Below are 27,636 nucleotides of genomic sequence, written 5' to 3'. Positions count from 1 at the left end.
CCTGTTTACCGCAGATGATGCAGATTGCTCATCAGGGCTAACTATTTGCAGAATATGAGGGTTCAGGCAGAGCTTTTTGAATGACCCTCGTACATATAAAAGACGATTATTTAAAAGACAAAAATGTCCAAATCCCTGTGTAGCAAAACCCTTGTTGTAGAAAGTACCACTTAAAAAATCACCCATGTTAAAACCCCTACTGGAAGACAAACTGTAAGTTCTACTTGTTTTTGATATTTGTGATGATAGATTGTCTCCTTTGATGAAGCATTTCTGGATCCCCTTGCTTCTTTTTAACAATTTTGTCAAACACCATTGCAGTCATTGTGACTAGAATGACGACGGATACTGCTGCAGCTACACTGAATGGTGACAGTTTGGATGTCATCTGAAACCAAGGAAAGAAACAAAATGTGTATGAATAAGAAAGTAAGGGATAAATAAATAAATTTACTGATTATTTAGCATAGGTCCACAACTTATAAGTTCCCCTATTACTTTTTATGATAAGTCAAAAAATATTTTACAAAATGTAAAAAGGTATATATAGCCCTATTTGTTTTACACAATCATGTGGACTAATTTATAGCATTACACATTACGTTCAGCCACAATAGTTAATTGTGTAAGAAAAGAGGCCATTTTAAAAGTTGCCCCTGAGTCCATAGCATTCAGGTTTTCTTTACCAAACAAATGAATAGACCTGGACTACTGTATTGTTTGAGAGTTGACTCCTCTGGACTCAGATGAAACTTTTAACACTGTTTAAAATTGTATCTTTTTTCATAATGAACCATTGTGACTGAACGCAATGACGTGTGGCGCTATGATTTGTTTATATGTGTAAAACAAATAAGGCTTTTTACATTTCGTCAAATATTTTTCGATTTATTTTAAAAAGTATTTTTGGGGAACTTATAAGTTGTGGACCCTATAACATATGGCTGTGAATTTTGAATGTCATATTCACTTTTTTTGATTAAATAAGCGGTTTGTTTTCAATTTAAATGCCAAATGAAGAGTCGCCACTTGTCGGATTTGTTTTCCTGTGCTTACCATACATTTACAAAGGAACAAGTTATTCACTTCTTTCTATAACAGAATTTTTTTAACAAGATGAGTGGCATCTTCAAGCATCAAGTGGCATCTGTGTCAAATGAAACAAAGCCTTAGTCACATTTATAATTCATCTGACATAGTTTCAAGTTTGAAAACAACCTATTTATCATTCATGAAGATTCTGTGAAGAAGATTTGAATTATTTCACAGCAGGTAAATTTATTAGCTGTTCTCATTTCACTGTGGATTGAGGTACTGGTAAACAGTTGACATGATTCTATCTGATGTGAGCATACTTCTGCTTCAACTTGGATGAGCAGCAACTGCAGAGAAATAATTTGGGTTTATTGCAAATTTGGATTGCAAAAGATAAAATATGAAATGAAGTCTGGAAATAAATTAATGTTCACTTGGAATTGGCAACATTTGATATGATCAGCAAAAATTGTAACATGGCATACATAAAGTGGCAACATGTAAACTGATATTGGACTCTGTCATTTTTGATGTTTGCTTCAAAAGTTATCTTTCAGAGTCTTGGTTTAGCAGCGACGTAGGTTGCGACACCATCATGGCGTCTTCATTCAGCAAAGTGGAGGATTGTAAACACTGCACTGAATGAAGAAGCTGTGATGTTGTCGCAAGCTACGTCGCTGCTAAACCAAGCCTCTTAAAAGAGAACTTTTTTTAAAGCAAATATATAAAGTGGTTATGGACCATAAAAAATAAAATGTTGCATAGGAGCGTAGATAGATAATTATGAGCTTGAATTTGTTTTACCCTAATGCTAAACTTTATGCAAATTGCAGTCCAAGTAACATAAAAGTCGCAGTGTATTTTGTATGTTTGCTTTGAAGTTGTTTTTATTGTCATGTGCTTCATTAAGAAATGAACACTCTACTTACAACTGATCTCAGCCACATCCACTTTGCTAAGCCCATAGATAGAAAACAAGGGCTCAGTGCAACACTGCCTTATCTCCATTAGCTCCTGTGGGTAATGTACTAGTGTTTTTTGTAGCATGATTGCTTTTATACACAACATTACTCAGGGGAGCTAATGGAGATAAGACTTTGTTGCACTGAGCTTTCAATACAGTCCCATGCGTGACACAATAGACAATCCAGCATTGTCATGTATGGGACCAGAATGATGTACCTCTAGCATGTTTCAGCTCGTACTGATGGAAGGTTAACACAGGTTTGAGTGCTCATGTAGGGTATTATCGTGTGCATATTGAACCAACCAGCCTCTTGGTGAAACTAACCAGAGGTACACTATCTCTCTCTAAATGAGCAACATGCATATATGGCGCAGCCTGCTTTCTCAGGTTGAATTCTATGGCTAAACTTTAAATAGTTATGATGCCATACAGATGTTAATCTGTAAAAGTTATATTGCATGCATTCTTCCCTTTCTTTTTACTTAAGTAATTTAGTTAATAAGCGTGTTGATTAGTTGAGCTAATCTGATGTGCATTTGATTTCATAATCCAGCAATAAATTATGCGTTTTTGGTTTTGTTGTAGAAAGGCTGTAAAATGTGTATTGTTTTTGCTGTCTTCAGAAGATAGTAAGAAATTTGGGCTATTTCAGTTGAAATCCATACACCCCCTATGAAGACACGACCCTAATCTCCCACACAAGGTATAGATTTCAAATGAAGTCACCTATTCTGGTAATTCAATTAAAAATACGTACTCCCTCAATTAGGTCATGTCTTCCCTAGGGAGTGTATGGATTTCTATTGGAATAGCCCAATAAATTTAAGAACATTTACTCATTATTTGTTTTTGTTGCTGACCGTGATGTTTTGATTTGTTTGAATTTTGCTAACCTTGAAGTACTCAAACATAAATAAATCAAGCATGGTAAGCAAAAATCAATATCTACATTAAGAGAGACAAACTGACAAATTAAAATTAAAAGATTATTGAAATTATAAGTTTAAAGAAAATAAAAGAAAAATGAATCAAATAATATCATAATTAAACACTATAAATGAATATAATAAGTACACAGTTTTATAAACATAAAGAAATAAAGAAATAACCAAATAATTTTTGTGTGACAAAACTAAGTTTTTTCTCACTAATATTTCATCCATTGTATTGGAGGACTTCATCAGATTTGAACATCCGATCCACTTTCCTGGGAAACTGGTTTTCAGTTGCATGTTTACAATCTCTTTGTGACTTGGGTAATAAGTGCCTTCATTTCACTTCATGATCTTTGTCCCCTCTTTCTGATTTCCGTCCCTTACTGCTGATTTGGTTTGGTCTTGTTCACATGCCCTGCGTCCTGACCATGTAAACTTCTTTACACAGCTTCCGCCTGATGTTCAGCAAGCAGACATGCAAGAAGTCTCACCAATGTAACTGAGATTGCAGTTTTGGCAGCCAAACTCATATGTACAACTGCCTGTCTTTAGCTTGTTTTAGGAATGGACCAGAATTATTTTTAGGGTTTGGTGGGGTTTCATGTCAACCTTGTGTTTCTTAACATTCTTTGGACACATTTTGGAATTCCATTCATATAATATGGGATGACCATCATGCCCATGCCATAAGTCACATATATGAAGACTGGAGAAAAGACTACATACAACCGGAAACCAGTTTCCTGGGAAAGTGGATCAGGTGTTCAGATCTGATGAAGTCCTCCAATGTGATGGACAGAATATTAGTGAGTATTCTGGTTTTGTCACACAAATTTTGTTATTTGATTTGATGAACAAACCTGATGAATCTATTCACCATAAAGAAATTCTAAGGTAAGCCAGGTAAGTAAACAATAAATACCCTAGAAAAATCAAAAGATTAGTGAAGTGCATCAAAACATAAATCTATATATTTAACTCATTCTTCTAAAGCACATTCTGTGTGAAAACCCCAATGCGCTGTACAAGCATGAGGGGATAGATGCAAAAACGATCAATCAGTAGTCCTATATGCCTTTATATTACACCAGGAGGCCCCGACTCTGTGTATATGTCGTAGATTCTTAGGGGTTGAGTTTATGGTGAATTGTACCATTTTTAGTGCAACAATGGTCCTGTTTCAAGTTTATTAATTCTATTTCAGAGCTTTACTGCAGCAGGTGTCGAAAACAAGATGGCATGGCTTGAATTTGGTACTTGTCTTTTGGTAACTGAGAGTTGTAAATATATGTGGCAAATAATGCCCCATATCAAAAAGAGAGCTTAATAAAGTTTATCCTGAAGGCACTAATAGATCATTTTGGAAAATCATGAAATCCCTTGCGAATGTAACCTGAAATACATCATGCCAATGGACACATTTTTTATTATCGTTACATGTGACAATGGTTGCATCGATGATCATGTGCAGATCAAAAAGTTTCTGGGAAATTGTTTATTGAACAAAACTTGGATACATTTGGAACATTATAGAAACTATTTGGGCTAGTTGATGTGCTGATGGGCAAATTGTAAACCACAGTAATTAATTAGTTCAAGTTACGTATGGACTAGTTGCTATAGGTCACAACTTGCCCATAAGTATTGCAACTTCCCCAGATATTTGAAAAACCCTGAAATTTGTGACACATAAATATGTTCAAATTATGTTTCCTATACCAAAACAAAATTATGTGAAGATTTTGTGTTGTTTTGTGCTGTGCAGTGATATATAAAATATATATATATAAACAAATGTTACAAAGGCCTAAAAGAAAATACTGTTTGATTGGCGTAACAGGCCCAACAAATTAGGGTTGGCCCGTTAGATTAAACCATCTCGGTTTTAAAATGATCAATGTTTGTGCATGCTATACAGAGTTGTGAAAAAAATCACACAATATAAATGTATCAGAACAGCTGGGTGAACAAGAAATATAGGCCTATATATTCCTGAAAATAATATAAAAGTGTTTGGGTCTTGTTTTTGTAGGGTCGGTCAGTTACGCCAATCAAACACTTTTTTACGCCTTACAAAGGACTGTTACAAACATTGAAAATATAATTTGAATAAATAAATCACCCATGTTAAAAAACCCGCTGGAAGTCGAGCTGGCAGTTCTACTTCATTTTAGCTGTAGGCGTGATGAGAGATTGTCTTCTTGTAGAGAGGAATTCTTCTTCCCCTCCTTTTTTGACGACAATTTTATCAAATACCATTGCAGTTAGTGTTACTCCTATAACCATGGCTACACATGCCGCTATTGTAAATGGATTTAGCTTGGATGTGAACTGGAAAAAGCAAAACATTTATATATGGGTTGAAGGTTGATTTGTAAGCGTTGCTTATCTTAACTACAAGATGAACATCTCTGAAAGAACTGTAATTTTATTGAGTAGTGGACCAAAATTTGAAATTCCCACTTTTTTTAGTCGGTTTAATGCCAAGCTTATTCATCATTCATGAAGAGTCTGTAAAGAAGATTGGAATAAGTTTGGATCAGGAGGATATCATGTTCTTGTTTCTCTGCCTGAGGATCGAGCTGCCAGTAAGCAAGTTTATACTGTCCGTATACGATGACAACAATCTCCTGTTTTCGAAAAGAATTAAAAGCAGGCGCAGAGAAATTGTTTTGCTTTTAGTTTTATTGAGATTTTTTTATGTTAGCCTAGGACTTGCAGTTTTATGAGACATGGAAGTTAGCTTGAGGAATCAGTAACAAGAAGTAAATGCATTCCATAGGGTTTATGGGATAGGTATTTTTAATGTGAAAGCACACATTTCACAATTTTTGTTATTTTGGGGTCTCATTTTCAAATTACAAACTTGCCCGGGAGAACTTACTCTATACAAATGCTTGCAACTCATACTAGAAATATTTGGATTTCTATTTGTACAAATCGAGGGCTTAGAGCCAGAAATAGCTTTGTCCATTTGTTTTCTCAATTACATGTTACTCATTTCGGTAACAAATGGACAGTTAATTCTGCCCTCCATGAGAAAATGTAAGTGACTTTGGGGTATATGCATGGTCACTTGCATCTAACTAACTGCTCAAGTGACCATGCATACCCCAAAGTCACTTGCATTTATTATGGAGGGCATAATTAACCGTACATTTGTTGCCGAAATGAGTAACATGTAATTGAGAAAATAAATGGACATAGCTAGTTCTGGCTCTAAGCCCTCGAAATGACATTATTTGCAAGATTTGTTTTGTTAACACACTGCATTGGTTGGTTGGTTGGTTGGCATAAAGAGATATATTAATTCATCATTTTAAAGATGAGTAGAGGTACGGGTTGCAGCTCACAGGCATTTTAAGGTGATACTGACCAGATCAACCTTTTGGTAAAACTTCACAATTTACAAAGCAAAATTTATTTCTCACTTGTCATTTGGTCCCAAATTTACAGGCACTAGTCAATACCACCTTAAGACGGATGTAATAGCGTCACAACATTTCAGACATGTAATCAATCTGATTAATTTTACTGATACATCCAAGTCGTTAAATTAATTTTAGTATGAAATGATTAGAAAAAATATACTTACAAGAGCCATGACGGTAGCAAATGCAATAACAGCAAGTATGGCAAGCTTGAACCACATGATGACGGTATGTGTGGATCAACGGATTCTACCTGCAAGCAATCAATGCATTGGAAATGATTAATTCTATGTGCATGCTGTAGGTTTCATCTTGACAATTACTGATTTATTCTAAAATTCAAGATATATCACAAGAACACTGAAACAAGTTCAATGTTTGTACTTGAATATATATTCACATTTTGTTCTTATTAACAATGGATATCTAAAATGACTCTAAATTATGGTAATGAAATTTGAATACTTGTTATTTCATTATCGTGATTATTTTTATTATTTGTAAAAATCAGGACCTGTCCAGTGTAGAGCTGAATATGATAAGCATGATTCCTAAGTTTTCAAACTGTATAAAATCACCCATGCTAAGTATGCTGATTTTATGCTGTACTATTTATTTTTGAGATTTTGCTATAAAATTAATATTACCATTTTTCTGATATGTACTATATAATTTGGTTGTCACATGAAGTACAACTCATGATTTAAGAATACCTAAAAATCTGACGCTAGTGTGCTGATAAATATTTCCACGTCGGAAGGTATCTTTACAATATGAACCAATGTAAAATCGATAGAAGCCTTAATACAAATCTCACAACTTTGACTGTTGTATCCTAGCAGTGTCACGTCACTACTTGCTCCATACAAGCAGATTTTGTCACTAGCACCTCAAACATGCTCATCTGTCAGTACACAGTTCTTTAACCCCCATAAGCTACTCATGCATAGAATGACCTTTGAGTGTGTTGGGTACAAAAACTCATACTCCACACCTTAAGGGATACTTTTGAGCTGTGCTTGATGAATGGGTGTTATTAGACTTTGGCATCGGAAAAGAGATGATTTTGTCTCTTCTTCTCGTATACATGTTTTATTTGTTATCTCCCTGTGTAATTAAGTTTCATTTCAAGCTGATCTTCCACTTCCATGCCCTGGTTGGATATTCTCATTGTTTTTGTTGTCATCATCATCTCACATTGATCTGCATTGGTAGCAGCCTGTTATTCTTCATATTCATCACAGCTTTGTCAAAAAAAAAAAACACAACTAGACAAGCAAGAAGAACAGCATGAATAATTCGGGAAAGCATTTACGAGAAGGGAACAAATTTGTAATTATGGTTTGGTGCACGGCTTGTCAAATTTAAAATTAATCATGCAAGAGCTGAGCGAATTTTGATGATTGATCCAATGTACAGGTCTACTAATATTACATAAAGATCACTGAGACTGATGTTTGATTTAGAATTCATTTGGTTTGCTGCTGTGGATTTATTTTACAACATGGAACTATATCACGCTTGATATTCTATAGCACATATATAGCTTTATTTCACAATTAGACATAGTGTGAAGTGAGCCATTTTTTATTCATGATTTCAAATTGTTTGATAACATTGCAAATTGGACCACATTTTGCATTGTAGAAAAAAATGATTTTAGAAATTATTCTAATTTTAATATATTAAAGAAATATAGAATTATATCTGAGCAAAATATAAAATCAACTGCCAATTTTCCAATCCCAAATAACTTCGAATCATCAGGCACTAAACAAGCATTCTCTAGTTCAGGTTAATGAATATGCTATCTATATGCAATATGAGGCAAGTGAGTACAATTTCATGGTTGTTGACAGCTTATCAAGGAACAATAACCCGCCAGGGGCTTTTTGGCGATGGGAAGGGAAAGAAAGAAGTAATAAAGAGAGAATACAAAGAAAGAAGTTGTTTGCTCCGGGTGGGATTCGAACCCGAGACCCCTCACATTACCAACCACTGGCTCGGTGACACTTTGTCACAGGTCAGCGAAACCGTGCCTATATATTACTAAGTTAGGGGCGATTGCATCATCACACCACGTGGGATGCACGCACGAACAGCGCATATATGAAGTAGTATTTTGTAGTACTCAGGCGTGTTAAGGTTAATGAATCCTCTTCCTACATTGATTTCCAGTATTGATTTGCTTATAATGAGGGCTAGATTCAATACATGCACATGAGTTATTTCAGGATTCTTTTTTACATACTTAAAATGTTCATCAAGCTTTGTATGTATCCAAATAATGATTGTTTTGTACATGAATATGACAAGGTAAAACTAGAATATGAATTACTGTATCACCATCACATGAAGGGACTTATCATAAGAAGCAAAGCAAAATGGACAGAAGAAGGGAAAGATGTACAAAATATTTTATGAATCTTGAAAAAGAAATGTAAGTAATAAAACTATCACTTATCTGACTGATACAGGTGGAAATGATGTAAGTAATCAGGAAGACATTATTAAAGTGCAAGTTGATTATTACAAAGAATTGTACAAAAAAGGGGTCAAACGACAAAACTTATGTTTGATAATTTCGTTGAAAATATGAACTCTGAACAGTTATCTGAGGAAGATAAAGAGTCATGTGAGAGTTTACTTACTAATGATGAATGTGAAAAGGCTCTTAAAACAATGGCCAATTGTAAGAGCCCAGGGATTGATGGATTAACTTCAGAATTTTTAAATGTCACTGGAGAGTGGTAGGACAATTGATTGTAAATTCGTTTAATGAAGCACATGAAGCTGGCGAACTCGCAGCATCTCATAAAAGAGGTATTATTATATTAATTCACAAAGGGAAGGGACTTAATAGAAACAAATTGGATAATTGGAGACCGATAACATTACTGAATATAGATTACAAGATTGCAGCAAAAGTGCTCGCCTCAAGAATAAATCAGGTTTTACCCAACGTAATTAACACAGACCAAAATGGCTTTTTAAGAAAACGTGGTGCAGCTTTAAACATACGCCTTGTTGAAGATGTTTTGAGATATACAGAAAAGGAAAATGTAAAAGGGCTATGATTTGCATTGATTTTCTAAAAGCATTCGATCGATAAACAGAGATTTGATTTTATTTGCACTTGAGAAATTAAATTTTGGTATGCAATTGAAAAATGGATAACCACTATGTTTAAGAACACTGTAAGTTGTATATTACACAATGGTCATTTGTCAAATTTCTTCTTTCAAGAAGAAGGTTTAAGACAAGGTTGTAATTTATCTCCTTTATTATTTCTTATAGCGTCAGAAATTATGTCTAGTAAGATAAGACAAACAAATGATATACGAGGTATTGAATTACCCCTTAAAGACTATGGGGAAGGTGAAGTTAAAATAACTCAATTTGCCGACGACACTACAATCTTTGTGAGGGATGAAAAGTCAATACATAGAGTTATAGAAATCCTTGACCGTTTTACAGAAATTTCAGGTCTACATCTTAATAAAACCAAAAGTGACGCAGTTTGGATTAGGCGCAAGCAAAAGTTTGAAAAAAGAAGGTCGGTGACATCAATTGGAAATTCAACCAAATAACAGTGTCAAATTATTAGGAGTAGTAGTTAACCCATCAATTAATATTGAAGAGTTGTCTGCAAATTGGGAACCGAAAATGGTCTCAGTAGAAAAGTCCATAAGAGCTTGGACAATGAGAAACCTATCAATGGTTGGTAAAATACTCATAGTAAAAATTTGATGGCATCAAAATTTTCATATATAGGTTCAATAATAGACTTACCACAATGTTTTGTAAATAAAGTAAATAGTATGTTTTTTAAGTTTGTATGGGGAGGTTCGGAAAAGGTTAAAAGAACAACACTAGTAAACGAGTACGACAACGGTGGCCTAAAAATGTTTAATTTTAAAATATTTCTGGACTCATTGAAGTTGTTATGGATAAAAAAGTTGGCATCGTCAGAAATCAGCACGTGGAAAAATATTCCTTTATATATTATTAATAAAACCCAGTTAGGCGTACATATTTTTAAGTGCAACTGTAATTTTGAAAATATCAATGCAGTTGTAAGATATATAATAAATGAGATGCCCATGTTTTACCGAAATCTAATCAAGGTATGGTTGTCAACAAAAAGTACTCAAGACAAAAACCAAGTGCAAAACTGGGGAGATGAAGTTATTTGGAACAATATTTGTATAATTAGCAGAGGTAAGACATTTTATTACAAGGAATGGGCTAAAAGAGGTATAATATGTATTTCAGACTTGTATGATCAAAACGATGTCTTTCATTCACTAGACGAAATCAAAAGTAGGTTTCCACAGCCAGCCAGTGTTTGTATACAATATTTAGCTCTAAAACAAGCAATTTTAAAAACATGAAAAAATAAATATCAGAATGCTATTAACAAGGACATATACTTTTATGATGGAAAAACTTTTGTTGCATTAATGAATTGCACCACACAATTATATAGGAAAGCTATGTTATCAAAGATTTCGACTAAACCAATATGTCAAACCTTTTGGGAAAATAAATTCAAAAATATGAAATTCAATTGGAGCAAAATTTGGAAAAATATTCTGGCAACAAAAGAACCTAGGCTAATGACATTGAATTGGAAAATAACCAGTAATATTTATGCAACAAAAGTCTTTCTTAACAAAATAGGAAAAGAACAAAGTAATGTATGTGAAATTTGTAACAAAGTAGATTATATTGAACACTTTTTTTTTTTAAAAAAAAAAAAAATAAAAAGATATGGAGCGAAGTGGACAAAATAATTTTGCAACACTACAATGTTAAAATTAAAACCACACAAGCAGATGTTATCTTTGGTTACTACCATGCAGGAAAATGTAATACTACAATCAATAAAATAATAAGTGTTAGTAAACTGTCAATTAGTAAATATCGTTACGGGAAATATCCCGATTTGATCAGTCTATTACATTCTGAATTAAGAATCAGAAAGCTTATGTAGTAAAAATTGTAGAAATTAGCAAAGTCAGAAATTAGTTAAGTGAGAACAAATGAGTTATGTAAATATATAATGTGATGAAATCAACGAAGCAAATAAAATAAAAGATAAAAAAAAAGCTTTGTATGTAGTGTCTTTTGTTGAATTGAAAAGCTTTTATTTGTAATCTTTCTCTTTCCTAAAATTAGTTGATTAAACCAAAATAATATTGATTTAAAAACAGAGCAAGAGTTAAATAAGTGTTTGTAGATTACTCCAAAGAGCCAAGTGATGGTCAGAATTCATTCTACCATTACAGTTGGCCATTTACACCAAACTGGTGTTGTAACTGCCCAATTGGGTGGAAAAGTGCTGCTTCAACATCAATCTTATATTGTTTTGTATTGTAAACTTTCAGCTTCCTTTGTCAAATGGGTGATGGAACACAGTTTTAAATTGCTGCAAAGCCTGTATCATTTCTCATTTCAGGTGGGATGGCCCACTTCAATGGCTGCCATTGAGGTGTAGGAATGTGTGGAACCGGGGGAGGGGGTGGGGGTCTTCAAAAAACTTTGTACGGGGTGTGCCACACAGACTTTCGGATACTGACTTTCTCTATACCTACTGTTTTTGCTACCCATCAGTATATGAATTTTCAAGAAAAAGCACCCAAATTTGCCATAATGGGGCGCTTTAATGGTACATTTGAAAAGTTACCCCAGGAAGAACCCCCTCCGGGGTGTGGAATCGGATTTGTCTACAGTGTACACATTATATACTACTCGCTCTGCTGCTGATCATCTTCACATCCCACTCTGCAAGAAGCATTTGGTGACAATTGACACAATTTATACATCACTGATTCAATGATTCATGTACTCATGAGCTCACAAGCACAAGATGCGTTACCATCATTTGATCTGTGGACTCAGAATAAAACCGGAGATCTAAAATTTTCATGTAATTGAAGCACTTTAGGCTTAGTCTTTCACGTGGTGTTTTAGTACACCATTGGGCATAACAATCATGTAAAAAGTAGGAATTTAAGAAAATTGAGGAGCAAATCACATATGGCTTTATTGAATGTTGTTTTGCTTTATTATGTATTTTTACGGACTTTGATCAATAGAAATGCATGTTATAAAACTTTTTGACAATTAAGAATAGACCACCTTATCATCTGTCAAGCAGGTTTCACTGTGGCCATGATGAAGAATTTTATCCAGATTTACGATTTGGGATATTTTTGTGATATTTTTGTGCGCTGGATGTGGAAAAAAAAACAATGGAAAAAAACTGAAATTTACTCAATACAGCGGGAACAACACACAAAAACTGAGCAATTTTACTGATGCGCAGGGGGTTTTGAAACAAACTATTAAATTAAGATGGCCTGATATCAGGTACAAGTCTTCCATTGTCCTAATGTCCTTCCCCTTGACTTCATTCTCTACTTCCTTGTAATGTGAGCAACGTGTATAATGCCATAATGATGATAGCTGTCTGAATGTCTTGCATGCTTAAAATAGAGATGTGACCCATTCTGGAGTGTCAGTCATGTTGCCCCATTTCATCACCTTCCCACATATTGGCTATCATGTTACTACACCCATCAATTCACCTGACCACTTTAAAATATCATACTCAGATACTGATGATGACTGGCTGTTATATAATTTGTAAGAGAACTCTGACCCAGTCTGAATCACGATACCCCCTTCTTTTCTTCATGTTTCCTTCCAGCACATTTGATATCATGTTTCTCACATATTCAATCAACATTGTGACATGCAATGTTAGCACATACTGCTGATGACTGGCATCTTGGTGACCTCTTTTCCTTCATCTTTCTTTGCAGCACATTTTGCTCTTAATGTTTTGCACACCCATCCATCCATCTAACATTTTGACATCCCATGCTGATGATGTCTGGCTGGTATATATGAAGCAGAACTGTGACCCATTTTGGAGTGCATCCCTCATGTGATTTTTTCCCACTAAGGTTTTTAATTTTGTAGTGTTTTGCAAGCGGTTTCATTTCGCAAATTAAATTATCTTAAATTTTGTTCCCTCAATGGGATTCAAAGAAAAGCAGCTTCAAACTTAACATTCAAACTAGGCATGTGAAAATATTGGCAACAGTGAAAAGTGTTCTCACTAAATCTAAACAGGGATGAGGTAGAGAGAAGTTTTCATCTTGGTATTTGGCTTGGCACGCAGGCTATAAATAGCAATGCCGGGCTGGCTCACATGGTTTAATGACTCAATTGGTTGAAATGCAATCCGTTCAAAAATACGACGATGCTATCTTGTTGACCGTGGCCAGGCGACTCGGTCTATCTCATTTCTACAACACACACCCATAGGCACCAAGATTATGTAGGCTTGATTGCAAACAGTCATTATTTTCTCTGGCTTAGCAAAACTAGTTTTGTTAACCTGAATATGAAATAAGTGTGTCATTTACATAGAATTGTGACTTAGTTTATTTGTATGTGGCATTGCTTCACCTTTGTTATTTACAGAGTTCATCTGCTGTTACAGTAGTTTTGCTATTTTCAGCCTTTACGTATTTTCATTAAATTTACTGTTATTAAGATTTACTTTTTATGCTTCCACCGGAGGCAATACATGTTTCCTGGTTGTATGTCCGTCCGTCCGTCAGTCAATCATTCTGTTCTTCCGAGCTTGAAAGCATGATTTCTCAGAACTGGTGAGGCATCTAATAGTGATGTGACTTGGTGGAGGGGGTAGCAATTTGCAGTCTTCAAATTCCATTAGATGTTTGTTGCAAAATATGCTTATTAGGTAGCACATTTCTAGTTACTTTTGTTTTTCCTCCAGTCTATATCATTATTAATATCAAGACTAGAATACTGAAATACACTACAAACTTTTCCGTCAGTGAGATCATTTAAAATGCACTATAGTGTCACAGCTTGACAGACTTTACATGTCAATACATAATATTCCAAAAGCAGAGTCAACTCAATCAATTTAGTATTCACTACAGTATGTGGAAATTACATGGTCATGTAACTTCAGGTTGTGCATGGAATAAATTTGTACTCAATTGGTCCATTAGGAAACTATAATCTTTCCTCTTTTATGTTCTTCATTTTACATTGAATATGGAATGTGAAGTTAAGTATAGATCACTCAGTGCTGCTATGTATTCCCTATGATTACAACATTCAAGTCGGCTTTATTCCTCCGTCTCGTTAAAGCGTTTGGAGAAATCAATTACATCTCATCGTTGATTTGCTTTCATTTCACGGTGACCTGAAATCAGGTAGTTAGTGATTACGGTCTAGAGACGGTCTGGAGACTGTCTGTCAAGTGGCGAAGATGAGAGTTAAAGAGATTTAACCACCACTTAAAATGCAGGTATTCCCTGGTCACTAAGTTAACTAACTTGAGGTTGGTCAGGAGGTTTAACCCACTTCATATGCATAAGAACAGTCAATATTAAAGAACCATTTGAAAGAATTGTTTTTTTAAATATGGAATCATAAAATTGCAGGACCATATACAATTATTGGTACAAATATACTTAGTATTTGTCTAGTGGTTCTTGAGATGGGTCTTGAAATTTGACGAGGAATAATTGTAATAAAAGCGAAGTGTTGAAGCATGCTATGACAAGATGGCTATCTCAATATCCAAGGTAAACTTATTGATTGCTTGCAATCAATTTGATTGACCATGCCGCCTCTATTTCCGGCTGGAATGTTAATCGGTCTTTTCAGCTTTCTATTTGCCTACCTGAAGATGTGATTGGATTGTATAATTGTGATGCTTTGTCGGTCATTTTACCACGGTTGCCATATTGACCTAGATCAACTTGAATCAGATTCTGCTTGACATTGTTTTTCCCATTGAAAATCAAAATGGTAAAGGAAAAATGTGGTGAATTTTATTTTAATCCATGTCATTGCAAAATTCAGTCACTTTTTTTGTGCACTTAAAATACTGTTTTAGAGCAATTCAAAGAAATTTAGATATTTGTTTCCACAAAATTATAAAATTAAGTGAGTTTTCAGATATCAGATATGTTCCCTTTCATTTTGAGCTGAAATATGTGACTCCTCGCCACAACTGAGCCCGGATGTAGCCAATCATCATTTTTGAGATATTCAACCAAAATATTCTGCTTGAAATTAGCTTTAAAATGATGTATATCATGTCTATAGTACTTGACATTTAAGTAGTGAAAATCAATAAAACAGTCAATAAATCCTTACTTTCCTATTGTTTATTGTTAAGTTCGATGGAGCATATCTCAATAGTGGCACTGGCGACATCCGGGCTCAGTTGTGGCGAGGAGTCACATATGAGGAATCAAAAAGAATCAAAATAGCTATTTCATCACACCTACGTCATGAAATTGTGTATCAGTGAATTGATTTGTACTAGTAGTTCAAATCGTGAGCTTTATTTTTAAATTTTGATTTTGTCACAAATGCAGCATATTAGGCTTTGTTTTTCACATAGTATTTTAGTTATCCAAACAAATAACATGTGTGTAAAAATAAGAAATTCTGGTTTACAAGAAAATTTTTCAGATGTTTGCTCCATGCAATTCAGACTTCATATTTTGGCTACTAGATAAACAATACAAACTTTCTTGTTTGAGCCCATATTTTTGTTAATCAACCATGGGTGTTGTTCCTTTCCAATGTCTTGTGCATGTATGTAACTATGCAAACTGGAGTCGCCTCTAGTAGCTTTGACAATGTGGCATTGGTATATGTGCTTATATGTTACAATTTTCCCAAAAAATCTCTTTTCTTTTCAGTTGCACAGATAGTCAGAATATTGGATAAGCTGTGAAACCGAGCACCAACTTATATTGATGTTAGATGCAAACTGTGTGGTGTGTGCATGTTGCAATATATTTTTTTCAAAATTTCTCTTGATTCAAGTTGAAGAAATGGTCAAAAACGTTGATTCCACTATAAACCATTTTGTCCTTCCTTCATTTCATTTCTTCAATAATTCATTCATTCATTCATTCCAGCATCAAGTTTTACATATCTGTATTGCATTGTGTGTACACCAGTGATAGTAATTGGCCTAGATCTGTGCCATTCCAATAAGATTCCGGGTGTAGCTAGCTAGTGATCGCATTAGTTGCAAGATGATGATTGACTGAAAGTACCGATGACATGATAGCCAGTCGGTAACATACACAACTAGTATCTTACTTCAGAAGAGATCCCATAGCTGAGTTAAACATGGAGCTACCACTAGCTTTCCTCTCCTTTCTCACAATGCCGCTGTTACGCAGTATCTACCTCTTAAATGCCCTATCGAGCTGTCAATCTACACAACTGCAGAAATAGAGTTGTCATGACCCCAGCTTTTGGGTTAGGTCTGGATTTATGGTTAGGAATAGATTAACAGAAAGATTATGCCAATATAAATTAAGAGATTTGTGGGTGTTAGATTAGGACAAGGGTGGCATCCTTTATTATCATGTAATGCTTCAGGCATTAATTTGATTCTGATGAAAGGATCCAAAAACTGGTGATTTAACAAACATTTTTCATTATTTGCATTCTATCCTAATTTTTCTTTTCCTTGAAAATATTTCCCCCAGGATGCAGTCTACCCCTTCTCTGGTTACGCTCCTTGTCCCTTTCAAATTAGCTACCTTTTGGTACCCTAGGAGTATCATGTACCTTCACCGATCAACTCCGTAATTGACAGTGAAAAATAGAATCCTGAAATGCACCCTAAATCAGTGGCATAGCCAGAACATTTTCAGAGAAGGGAGGGAAAGGGGGCAAGGCAACTATGAAGTGGACAAAATTTGACAATAATTGTCAAAATGGGCTAAAAAAAGCACAAAAAGGCCAAAAACTTAATTAGAGTGATCAGCATCTCATGGGGGGGACTTTTTACAGGGAAGCTTCCTCTTGTCCCTCCTAACTACCCACTGCCCTAATTAGTTCTGTCAGCATGTAAACAACCCTTTGAATTTGTAGGTCCATGCAGCACACTTTGTCTCCCTGGAATAAGCAAGTTATACGATGATGTAAGTGAATATTGGTTACTATCCCCTTCAAATAGCCCTAACAAAATATGCAAGGGACCATTAATTAAAATAGTTTAAAGAGCAGTGTTCAATCAGTGACTGCACTTTAATCAAATAAAGTCAGACAAATATATTAAATTAATATTTGGTTCTGTCCAGCTAGAATTGAATTATCAAATTGTACACTTCAATGGTTTGATGTAATTATTATTATTTAATATTCCCCCACTAAATGGGTCCCTATTATGAAGTATGAAATATGTCTCTCCTTCACAATAGGTCTTTATACTAAAATACTTTTGTGAATCTTTGATATTGGCTGATATCCATCCCAGATATATCTATGTCAGTAACCTTTGACCTCCTCCATCCCACCCCCAGGTTTGCACTCCATGATAAATGTTGTACTGTGGTTCTAAAAATGCACCTAAGTTGATACCACAGAGCTACAAATGTGGAAAAATAATTTCCTGTACAATTGTGGAATGATAATTTTCAAATCTGGTGGTGTAATTGCCTTCATCATGTTTACTGAAGAATGAATGATGAATTAGATGACTTAATGAAATATACTCGCCACATTTCTGTTATTTCTGCCTCACTATATACCGGTGCATATGTATGTGGTGGTTATATTTAACAGATATGTTTATCTATTATTCTATAACAACATGATGAATATTTAGAAAGAAAATAGCACATATTACCTGAAATGTCTGTATCATATCCATGCTTGAAACCTAAATATTATTTTAAATATTCTTGAAAATATTATCCCAGGAAATTTTCCACATGGAGATTTACTTTTCTGGGAAGAAATCCAAAAGAAATGTACCATCTAGATATTTGCTTTTATACATATAGTATGAACGAGAATGACATTTGTTGTGAGAACAGTCATAAATTCATCAATATGACATTTGTTCTTTTGCAATAAATCTGGATTGTAAATACAGAGCTCATAGCTTTACTCCAGATGTGAAGTTAGATTTTAATTGCATTTCATTGCTACATATAAAACATTTAAAAAAAATGTGGATGGATAAAATAAGATAAATTTATTTATGACTTGGCGAAGGAAAGAAACTCAATAGACTTTAAAAGATATGTCAACACGTACACGTCTAGACCATGTAAACTAGACCCAGAAGCTATTAGGTTTAAACCAACACCAATTACCTGTGTTTTTATGTGTGCCGTACAAACCTGTAAAACACTTGCAAAACTTACCTAAACAAAAGTTTCAAAATGGTATATTAATCCTAATGTAAGTATTCCTTAGTGATATAGTCAGATTTGGCATCCAGTATATATATTATCCAAAAGTTTTGCTTCAATGATGACTATCAAAATGTTGCTCCAAAATGTCAAAACAAAAACATCCGAGACTGACTGTGTCACACAGTTGAGAGCCAAATTAAGTGCCGGGATGACGTTTGTGTAAGAAAGAAGTCCCAGATAACTGTTTACTTCATCACCACTCTGACACTCGCATCACTTTTCTGTTCTCTCTGCTGTCTCTCTTCAAAGTGAAACAGACTTGAGCAGCTGTGCGTGCTGGAGACTGACTATGAACTGAGTGTAATGATGTGGTATACGTGCTGCATGCGCACACGGTTACCCAGTGAGCATAGCAAGTATATGTGTGGCAGTTCTTGAGTTAAAATAGAAAGAATGAGAGCTATGAGAACCATGCCACAGGGATTTGATTTCCAGCTCTATAAAAACTAGCAAAGCCCTTGGTGTCAAGTTTACTATTGAACTTCACAGAGCAGATGGGTAATGGTACACCCATGTAGGACTGGATCAAACCATCTAATACTGCAATTTGCTTTAAAAGTGAAGGGATGGAGAGAAGGAGGGAGAATCACAAATTGGTAATCTACATCTTCACTAGATTACATATGGATTGGATGAATTCTCACCTTTCTCTTTTTTCCTCTCCTAAAGAAGCTGATTAAAGCCATACTGTACGATTTTCATCAGGTTTTAATTTTGTTATTCTTTACTCAAAATGCTGAACTAATTTTAGTAATAATAATTTTACTTTTTGCTCAAATCATTGAAAATCACCCATTTGGGGCCAAAATATTGATTTTTGGAAATTAGTTGCAATTTTGCACTCTGTAGATGAATTGTAAGGGGTATGCATCATTTGTCAGTTCATGCTTATCTTCATGATATATTAGTGGGGTCAATCAGGGATACATGTATGTTTACTTCAGAAATGGTCATTATTATATCACTTTGAGCTTCCGCTGGAGATATAACAGACTGTAATTGCAGCCTCCCTGGTCAACCATTGCTCTCAAGGAGGAAAACATTAATTCAAAACATTATTGTAATTTATTATTTCTGCATCAAAAACAGTACAACAAATGTGACAAGAAAAGTGGACCAAAATGACATGCGGCTTTTTTGTGGCTTTATGCTGCTGGAGATGTCACTGAGCGTGTTTCTACAGGCGCACCGCTAAGTTACCGCTAAATGGATAACGCTATCTTACCGTTATCTTACCGTTTAACCTGCTGTTTCCACAGACAGGTTTTTGCCGTTGGCGTGTTCATACCGTTTAATCTGAATGACAACCATGTTTTAAAAGTGTATTTTGTACGGTAGTATGGCCAGAATATTGCATCGTAGGCCTATAATTAATGCTAGAATGGATTGTTTAATGGTTGATTATTGCTAAATAATCACTTTTTTTTTTTATATTTTGCAAATCAAGAGGAAAGTTTTACATTTTACACAGTTTTTCACTATTTTGTAGCATTTACAAATTTCCGTGAGCAAACCCCGAATTCCGTGAGTTTTTCTGTTTTTCCGTATCACGGATAAATTGTGGCTTTACATAACAGTTTGGACTTGTTATGTTGCCCAGGCTGTTATTAACGTTTTTGTCATGTCGTCTGTCCAATTAACATGTTGATTAACAGCCATTTTGTTTGATTTTGCTCAATAATCGGCAAGTTACCGCTTCGGTCTGTTTCCACAGAAAATCTACCCGCTTCGTCATTGGCAAAAACCTACTCCAACGAGGTTTCCGTTGGCGATGAAAAGCGTTGCAAAAAGGCGTTGGAGGCTGTTTCCACAGGAGTGATTAACGGTTCCATACCGTTTCCAAAGCGGTATTTGGCTCTGTAGAAACACGCTCACTGACGCATAGCAATATGTTTCAAGCATGATGTGTCATAGCCCAAGTCTTAACCATACCGTAACCATAGACCTAGCCCTATCCGTAACCATATAACCCTACTAACCCTCATGAGCCTAACAACCAGCTTATACTTTGTTTCCTTATAATTGGCAAAGAGTCATAATGTCATAGATTGATATAGAATCATTCAAATGGCGTGCATGAAATTAGGTGCACCACCTATGCTAGTTGGCACGCTCTTATGTGAATTTATGCAAATGATGCTCAAACTCCCCCATCTGTACCAATTTAAAGGGGCATGGTCTGATTTATTCATGTTGTGTTGTCTGTCTCACATTGAGGTCTAACATTAAAACAATATGTTTCCAAATTTTGAGTCGTATTTCTCCATTGATCAGCTGTTTTAATATGAGGAGTAAAAACATGTATAACAATGCCTCTAAATTTTAATGGAGTAATGAGAAAAATATGAGCTTTCTCCGGATACCACAATCTCAGTTTTGATGATGAAGAATGGGGGATGAGGCTGTCAATCGGATCTCACCCATTTAAGTGTTAAGGTTTTACCGTCGTCACCCGATTCGACTTGACTATTGCGCCTGTTTTCAACGCGTGCGTACTCCGCGTCGTGCTCGGCGTTGCGTTGCAGGCATCGCAGAGAACGATGCGTGTTGTGCGTGTCAATGCTATTTTTATGCACATGCACGATAACTAGGGCCACAAAATAAAGAAAACAATGTTTACTGAGCGCAAAAAAGTGGCCGCTTCTAATAATACGGAAATATTAAATACAACATACAAACCAAATCTTATTGCCAGCACAGATTATAGAAGGAATTATAATCTGTGTTGCAAGCATGCTTCCACTGATAACGGACCTGGACCCCTCCCCCAAAGTAAGCCTACGACAGTAGGGTCCAATAGATGGTATGAAGTTATAGGCCTACCCAACAAACACAGAATCATGGTTTTTTTAAACATTAGGCCTAAACGAGTGTTGGTTAAATTGGTTAATTCTTTTTAATAATATTTTGGCCTAAATTAACCACTACATTATATGCCGTTAAAGGATGTTTGTAGAACGTTTCATAATGAAACGCACTACAACAACATTAAAAATATGTTGTGAAAATGTTATTGTAGACATATATTATTTTGGCAACATTGTTCCAACTTAGAATATGTTTTTGATTGTTCATGTTTTTTGATTGTTATTTTGATTTTTTTTAAAGTTTATAATCCAACATTTAAATGTTTAAAGCATTTTGTGTTATTGGGTAAAGACCTAGGCTACTACGTGCACTGAATTCATAATGCATGCGATACAGACAACACCATCAAAACTATTTAGTTTTAAAAATGTGTCATACATTTACAAAAAAATGATATCATAATTGGCCAAACGTTTTTCTACCAATGTTTAACTTTGCTTTAATTGAACTGCAACAATTGATGATATGAATCCACCTCGAGATAATTACGTATAGTTTTTGTGACCAAAAAAGTTTTCCTCTAGGTAAACGGCACTAAGCATGCTAAGTAGAACTGCTTATAATAATCGTAGGCCTATAGTCAAACACTTTCGCCAATGGTGTCAAACGCTTCGTTTTAACCATGCTTTAACATGTTTAATAAATCTTCTTTTAGGTCATTCGAGTCAGGTGAACATAAGCTGAACTTGAAATTCCTCACTTTATGTAACTTGATAACTCTTTGGGCCCATATCTGTGCAGAATGGGAGTCTTTCTTACGCCTGTTTATGACCAAAATACACCAAATTAGAATTAGGCTAAGAATTGTAAGGCTTCAAAAGTCTTTTGTAGTCGACATCATTATAATTGTTTCTATTATTTTGAATTTTCTTGGTTCTGATTTTAAAATTTCGTTTTTTATATTAAGTAAGTCTAAATTTTTTTGTCCTAAATCGTGACATATATGTTAAATTTATATTGGAAGCAAGTTTCTGTAGTTGGCGCTTTTGGGGTGACCAGCGGTTGGAAATTGAAGCAGTTGAATTTGTATATTTTGGGTTGTGGATTCGGTGAGTGCTAATTTGAGGAGTTGGTGGTGTATATTTTTGTTTCAAGCGTGTTTGTAATGGAAGCACGTGAATTTGTATATTTCGAATTTTGAATTTTCTTGGTTCTGATTTTAAAATTTCGTTTTTTATATTAAGTAAGTCTAAATGTTTTTGTCCTAAATCGTGACATATATGGAATGGACACTTCTTAGGTAAGTTTTTTTTGCAGTGAAAACTTTCCTGCGTAAACAGATAATTCCTTTTTAGGCCATATGCATTACCTAACGCTGATCCGGCATTAGATCGCTTGTATGCCAGCGCCTTGGTACGCACTTTTAAAATATCCATGTACGCAATAGACTACGCATGGTGTCGCAGAAAAATGCATTTTGACCAATTTTGGTCAATTTCCGCAAAACGAGGTCCGTACCCCGATTTTTTTTTAGCGATTTTACAGAGCTTTTTCTTTTTCATAACATATATAAAATTAAAAAAATTTCGTCTCGACAATTTTTTTATACAACGCAAAAGGTGGTATATTTTGGGCAAATTGCTGATTTTGCCATTGAAGTGTACAGAGATTTTTGGAAATGTACACCTCTTTTAAAACGGCTGTAGCTCAAAAGTGAGGTCCGGCACCCCCTGTTTTTTTTCCTGATTTATCATCTACACATATTAATGTACAAAATATGTCAATTAAAAAAAATTTGGTCGATAGATTTAGTAACGACGGTAAAACCTTAACAATAGATTTTACAATAACAATTTGTTAATGTTAACATTTTTGAGGTGACCCAACATTTCAAGTTACTAAGATATTTTGTGTTTTCTAGGATCGCTTATCTAGAAGTGATCCTGCATTTTAATATTATATTTTCATATTTATTCATTGTTGAGGGCAGATACGTGGATAAGAATAACTGATTGAACACCACAGAGTATTTCATCCAACATGTAAATAGTCTATTCCATTTATGTTAAAATTGAGCTACTATATCCCAAAGAAAATCATAATAAATTTGATCCAATTTACTGGTTGGGTAACTGAATACACATTGCAGGCAACATGACCATGACTAGTAAATTGAGTCTATGCAGCATCACGACAAACTGAAGATTGCAAATGGTGATATATTGTGATTTGAACTGTATTGCCAGACTCGTATAGCATCTTACCTATTGGGCAGACTATAATCCAATTTGTATGATAAAAATCACAAAGAAAACTGATAGTTGTTATCTCAGGTTGTGTGAAATGTGAATAAGGCATAAAAATATGTGAGTCTGTCCATGTATTCATATTTATTGAAATGTAAATTCTGTTTTATTTTCAGTTTTTTCAGTCTGTTTAAGCCATCTGTACTTCTGTAAAAACAAAATGGGTTATTTGATATTCAGTGCAAAATTCTTATGGAATTGGGCAAATTTGGTTTACACGAATTTGTATGTTTACAAAATGTGATATTTGATATTCGGTGATAATTCATGTTGAAATAGGCACATTTGGTTTGCATAAAATTGGTATGTTCACAAAATGTGATATTTGATATTCAGTGCAAAATTCACTTTACATAAAATTGGTATGTTCACCAAATGTGTTATTTGATATTCAGTGCAAAATTCTTATTGAAATAGACAAATTTGGTGTGCATGAAATTGATGTTCAAAAATGTGTTCCTTGATATTCAGTGCAAATTCACATTGAAATAGGCAATTTGGTTTACAGAAATTGGTGTATGTTCACAGATGTACCAGTAACATGAAACTTGCATATTCTGTAGCTTGTGGTGGCAGAGAAACATTAAATTCATACAATGTATGAATGGTCCTCTTGTACAACTTATGTCAGAAAAATATTGAACTAATTATTTTTAATTAATGAAGAAAATGAGTGTCCTATATGCTTAATTCACTCTAACAGGGGATAAAAGTAAGGGCCGAAAACATGTATTTTGCAAAAAGAATGGAATTAAGATATTAGCCCATACCACATGATTTTGAATGGTTTGACTTTAGCAACAGTTATTTATGAAAGCATGCAAAATAAAGGCATTTTTTCCTTTTGTGGTAAAATTGATTGAATATGGAATTTTTACTTTTATTCGCAGGGAAAAAAAACATAGTTCTGTATATTTCTGAAATCTAGAGTAAGTTCTAGAGCTTGATCAACGGCAAAGGCTAATCTGTATCACTGATGATGTTGTTTATTCCAGGTACATGTAAATTTCAGTATCCAGCATCATAACTGGAATGAAGTGTTGTCCAATGCACTAAAACCGGAAGCAGATGATATATCTAGGCATATGGTGAACAATTGCTTAAGATAACTAACTTAACTAATATTGTTGTTGTTATTGTTTATTGCAGGTGTGTATGCATCAGCATCTAGTAACCATCATCTGAACAATTCAAATCAAACTCAATCAAACACAGCCTTCGTAGATGACATGATAATGACAGGCAGAGACCAGGCATCCCAGGATAACCTTCCTAACCTACCTACCAGACAGCATTAGTAATTCCTACAGCTGCTGCCCGAGAAAGTATCAAATTTTGTGGTCCTTTGCTGCCAACTCTGCCTCTTCCAGTGACCAGCCTGTGCCTAGGACAACCCAGAAAGACTATTCAGAAAGACCTAGCAAGATAACACTTGAGAGAACGTAAGAGGCAAAATGTGGTATCTTCCTTCACCTGACTACAGATACATGCACTGATTGTGTGCTTGGTAGGTATTCTTGTAAACTTGCCAGTCTTCAATGATATTCAGTCATTTATCTATTGGCAGTTATGAATAATCATACTCACACAAATGACTATCATACTCGTGCCTTTTAAAAGAGTATTTTGTGACCCTAACAAAATAAATATCCACGAAAAAAGCTTACTTCCCAAAATGTCAGTTGATTCCGATTTTGCGTTTGAAAGTTATGCATGATTATGTGTATTACACTGCTCCATAGGCACTGTGTTGAATTACGTTCTGGTACACCTGATTTCAAATTTGGAGATATTTATGCTAAACAAATTAATCTGCAAGAAATGTTTCCAATGGTATAAAAACCTCAACAGTTTTTGAAAAAAGAAGGTCATGAAGCTTCACGATATGTGCCTGTTTCAAACACGTGTCTAGTACTCTTGGTAACTGAAATTGTTTTATGCAATAGACCTTTTCAAATCAACAACGGAAAAATTTGGCAAGTGTGCACGCAGCATAATAAAGCATATGCAAGTGAAACGCTCACATAATTTCACTTAAGCGCCTGCCACTGACACACATTACGCACAAAGCGCAACTGATGTAAATGCTCCGCCCAATAGCTACATGATGACCCAGAATATTATTATAAAAGAAAACTTTGATTTGAAAACATATGCATACTGTTGTGGGCCATGTCAGTGGAGACACTATTCAACTTTGATGAATCAATCACATCAAGGATTGACCAATTTAAAGAAATGCCCCTAGTCACTAGTAGTCAGTCATATCAATTCATTCTCATTACAAGCAGAGTCGGCACCAAAGGCATGAAATTTGTGCATCGCTTCTGGCAGCTGAAATACATTGCATTTCAGAGGGTAGAATGTATATATTTTGCTGTTGGAGATGGTAAAAATATGATTATGATTTGTGGTACAACCCAGTAATGATACTTTTACCATCACACTTAACAGGAAACACTTTAATATTAGTCAAAATTTTTAAGAGTTAAAAAAAAATCATATTCATGAAACATCTTTTATTTTGCTTTCCAGAGCATAAGCCTATGTAACTACTGCAAGCATACCACTACATGCTGAAGAATGTTGAAATCATTTCCATCTGCAAGGTAAAGAAATTATAAGAAGACAAAGTATGTGCTGCTGATTGTCCTGGAACTCAAGGATCAGATCCTGGCTGTGATGGTTATTCTAAATGTAAGCTGATTAGGGTTCTGCATAAAGCTGCACCAATAAATGTTAAAAATGGTGTGTGCTGTATCTTTTGTCAGAGTGGATGTTTATATTCCACATTTTATGAGATGAGAATTTTAAGTAATTTAGAATTGCTGAAAGCAGAGTGTGTGTTGTGGAAAAACAAGTTGTTTAAGCTTTAAAAAGATACTTGAATAATCTTTTGTAATTTCTTGTGTTACGATTGCAGCCAGTGTTCTGTTGGTTGGTTCATGTTGTCCAGACTATTTCATCCTTTGACTTCACTACTGTGCAGAAGAATAAACACCGTGCAGATTGAAGGCAAGCTGTTGATGCTAACTAATCACAATTACACAACAAATATTATGATTTTGATTGATATATGTGATACGATCAAGCAAAATCAGTCGGAACTCGGAAATATTAAATTTTCAGTTTCTTATAGGATAGTAAAAAAGCATTAACAATGCTACATTTTGCAGAAAACCCCATTGAAATTGAACAACCAGTTCTAAAGATATGAGCTATTAAAGAGTTGCCAAAACAACAGAAAACAAACGGAAATATTTTCTTTGTTTGGCTATATCACAAAATCAATATTTCCGAGTTGCAACTGATATTGCTTGATCGCATCACACATGTATTATCATGCACCAAATGGTGTGTTTTCCTTCCTCCAGTCAATGACATCAATGTTGCATTCAATAGTCATGTCAAATGGGCTTTTCCATTTGAAATACACACTCACCTCTGAAAACGATGACACTATCTCAATTCCACTGTTCCAGTGAAACTATATAGTCAATCCAAGTAAAAATATTGGCACATTTTATGTTAAATCCAGCAGAAAACCATAGAACATGTTGAAATCCAGTTGGATTTGACGTAATTTGGCTCATATTAGACAAAATTTGTTTGGATTTACAAACTCTCCCACACCTTATCCATTATTTTTTGATTTAAATTGCTGGATCTGGAATGGATAAAAAAAAATTAAATTTGGTTTGAATTCTAAAATCTTCCTCAAGGGGTTTGTGGTGTATGTGGAATAGCCCAATCATGCCTCTTGAGTCAATATGATCATTATGTGGCATCAAGCAAGATGACTGAGTTGTTAGTTGCCTCATTGCCTTTTTCTTCATTGAATATTCTTGAACATTTAACATG

The 27,636-nt window shown here is 34.7% G+C and overlaps 1 protein-coding gene and 1 long non-coding RNA gene across 2 annotated transcripts in view; one reads left to right on the top strand and one right to left on the bottom strand.

Moving 5' to 3' along the window:
* The window catches only part of LOC140152580 (EF-hand calcium-binding domain-containing protein 11-like), a 78,942-nt gene extending 51,775 nt beyond the window's left edge, over positions 1-27,167 (top strand). Inside the window, exons 7-9 of the mRNA XM_072174971.1 lie at positions 24,925-25,282; positions 26,311-26,472; positions 26,699-27,167. The gene's annotated coding sequence lies outside the window, so the exon portion shown is untranslated. The remainder of the gene's footprint in view (positions 1-24,924; positions 25,283-26,310; positions 26,473-26,698) is intronic.
* Positions 59-19,082, bottom strand: LOC140152581 (uncharacterized). The gene is made up of 4 exons (XR_011859032.1): positions 18,611-19,082; positions 6,533-6,621; positions 5,060-5,268; positions 59-388 (listed from the first exon to the last, which is right to left on the bottom strand). It is a non-coding gene; the product is annotated as an uncharacterized lncRNA (long non-coding RNA).
* Positions 27,168-27,636: the final 469 nt, after the last annotated feature.

Source organism: Amphiura filiformis, chromosome 5 (genome assembly GCF_039555335.1).
Source record: "Amphiura filiformis chromosome 5, Afil_fr2py, whole genome shotgun sequence".
Lineage (NCBI taxonomy): Eukaryota > Metazoa > Echinodermata > Ophiuroidea > Amphilepidida > Amphiuridae > Amphiura > Amphiura filiformis.
The sequence above is the reverse complement of the archived record's forward strand: the minus strand, read 5'-3'. Positions and strand labels throughout refer to the sequence as shown.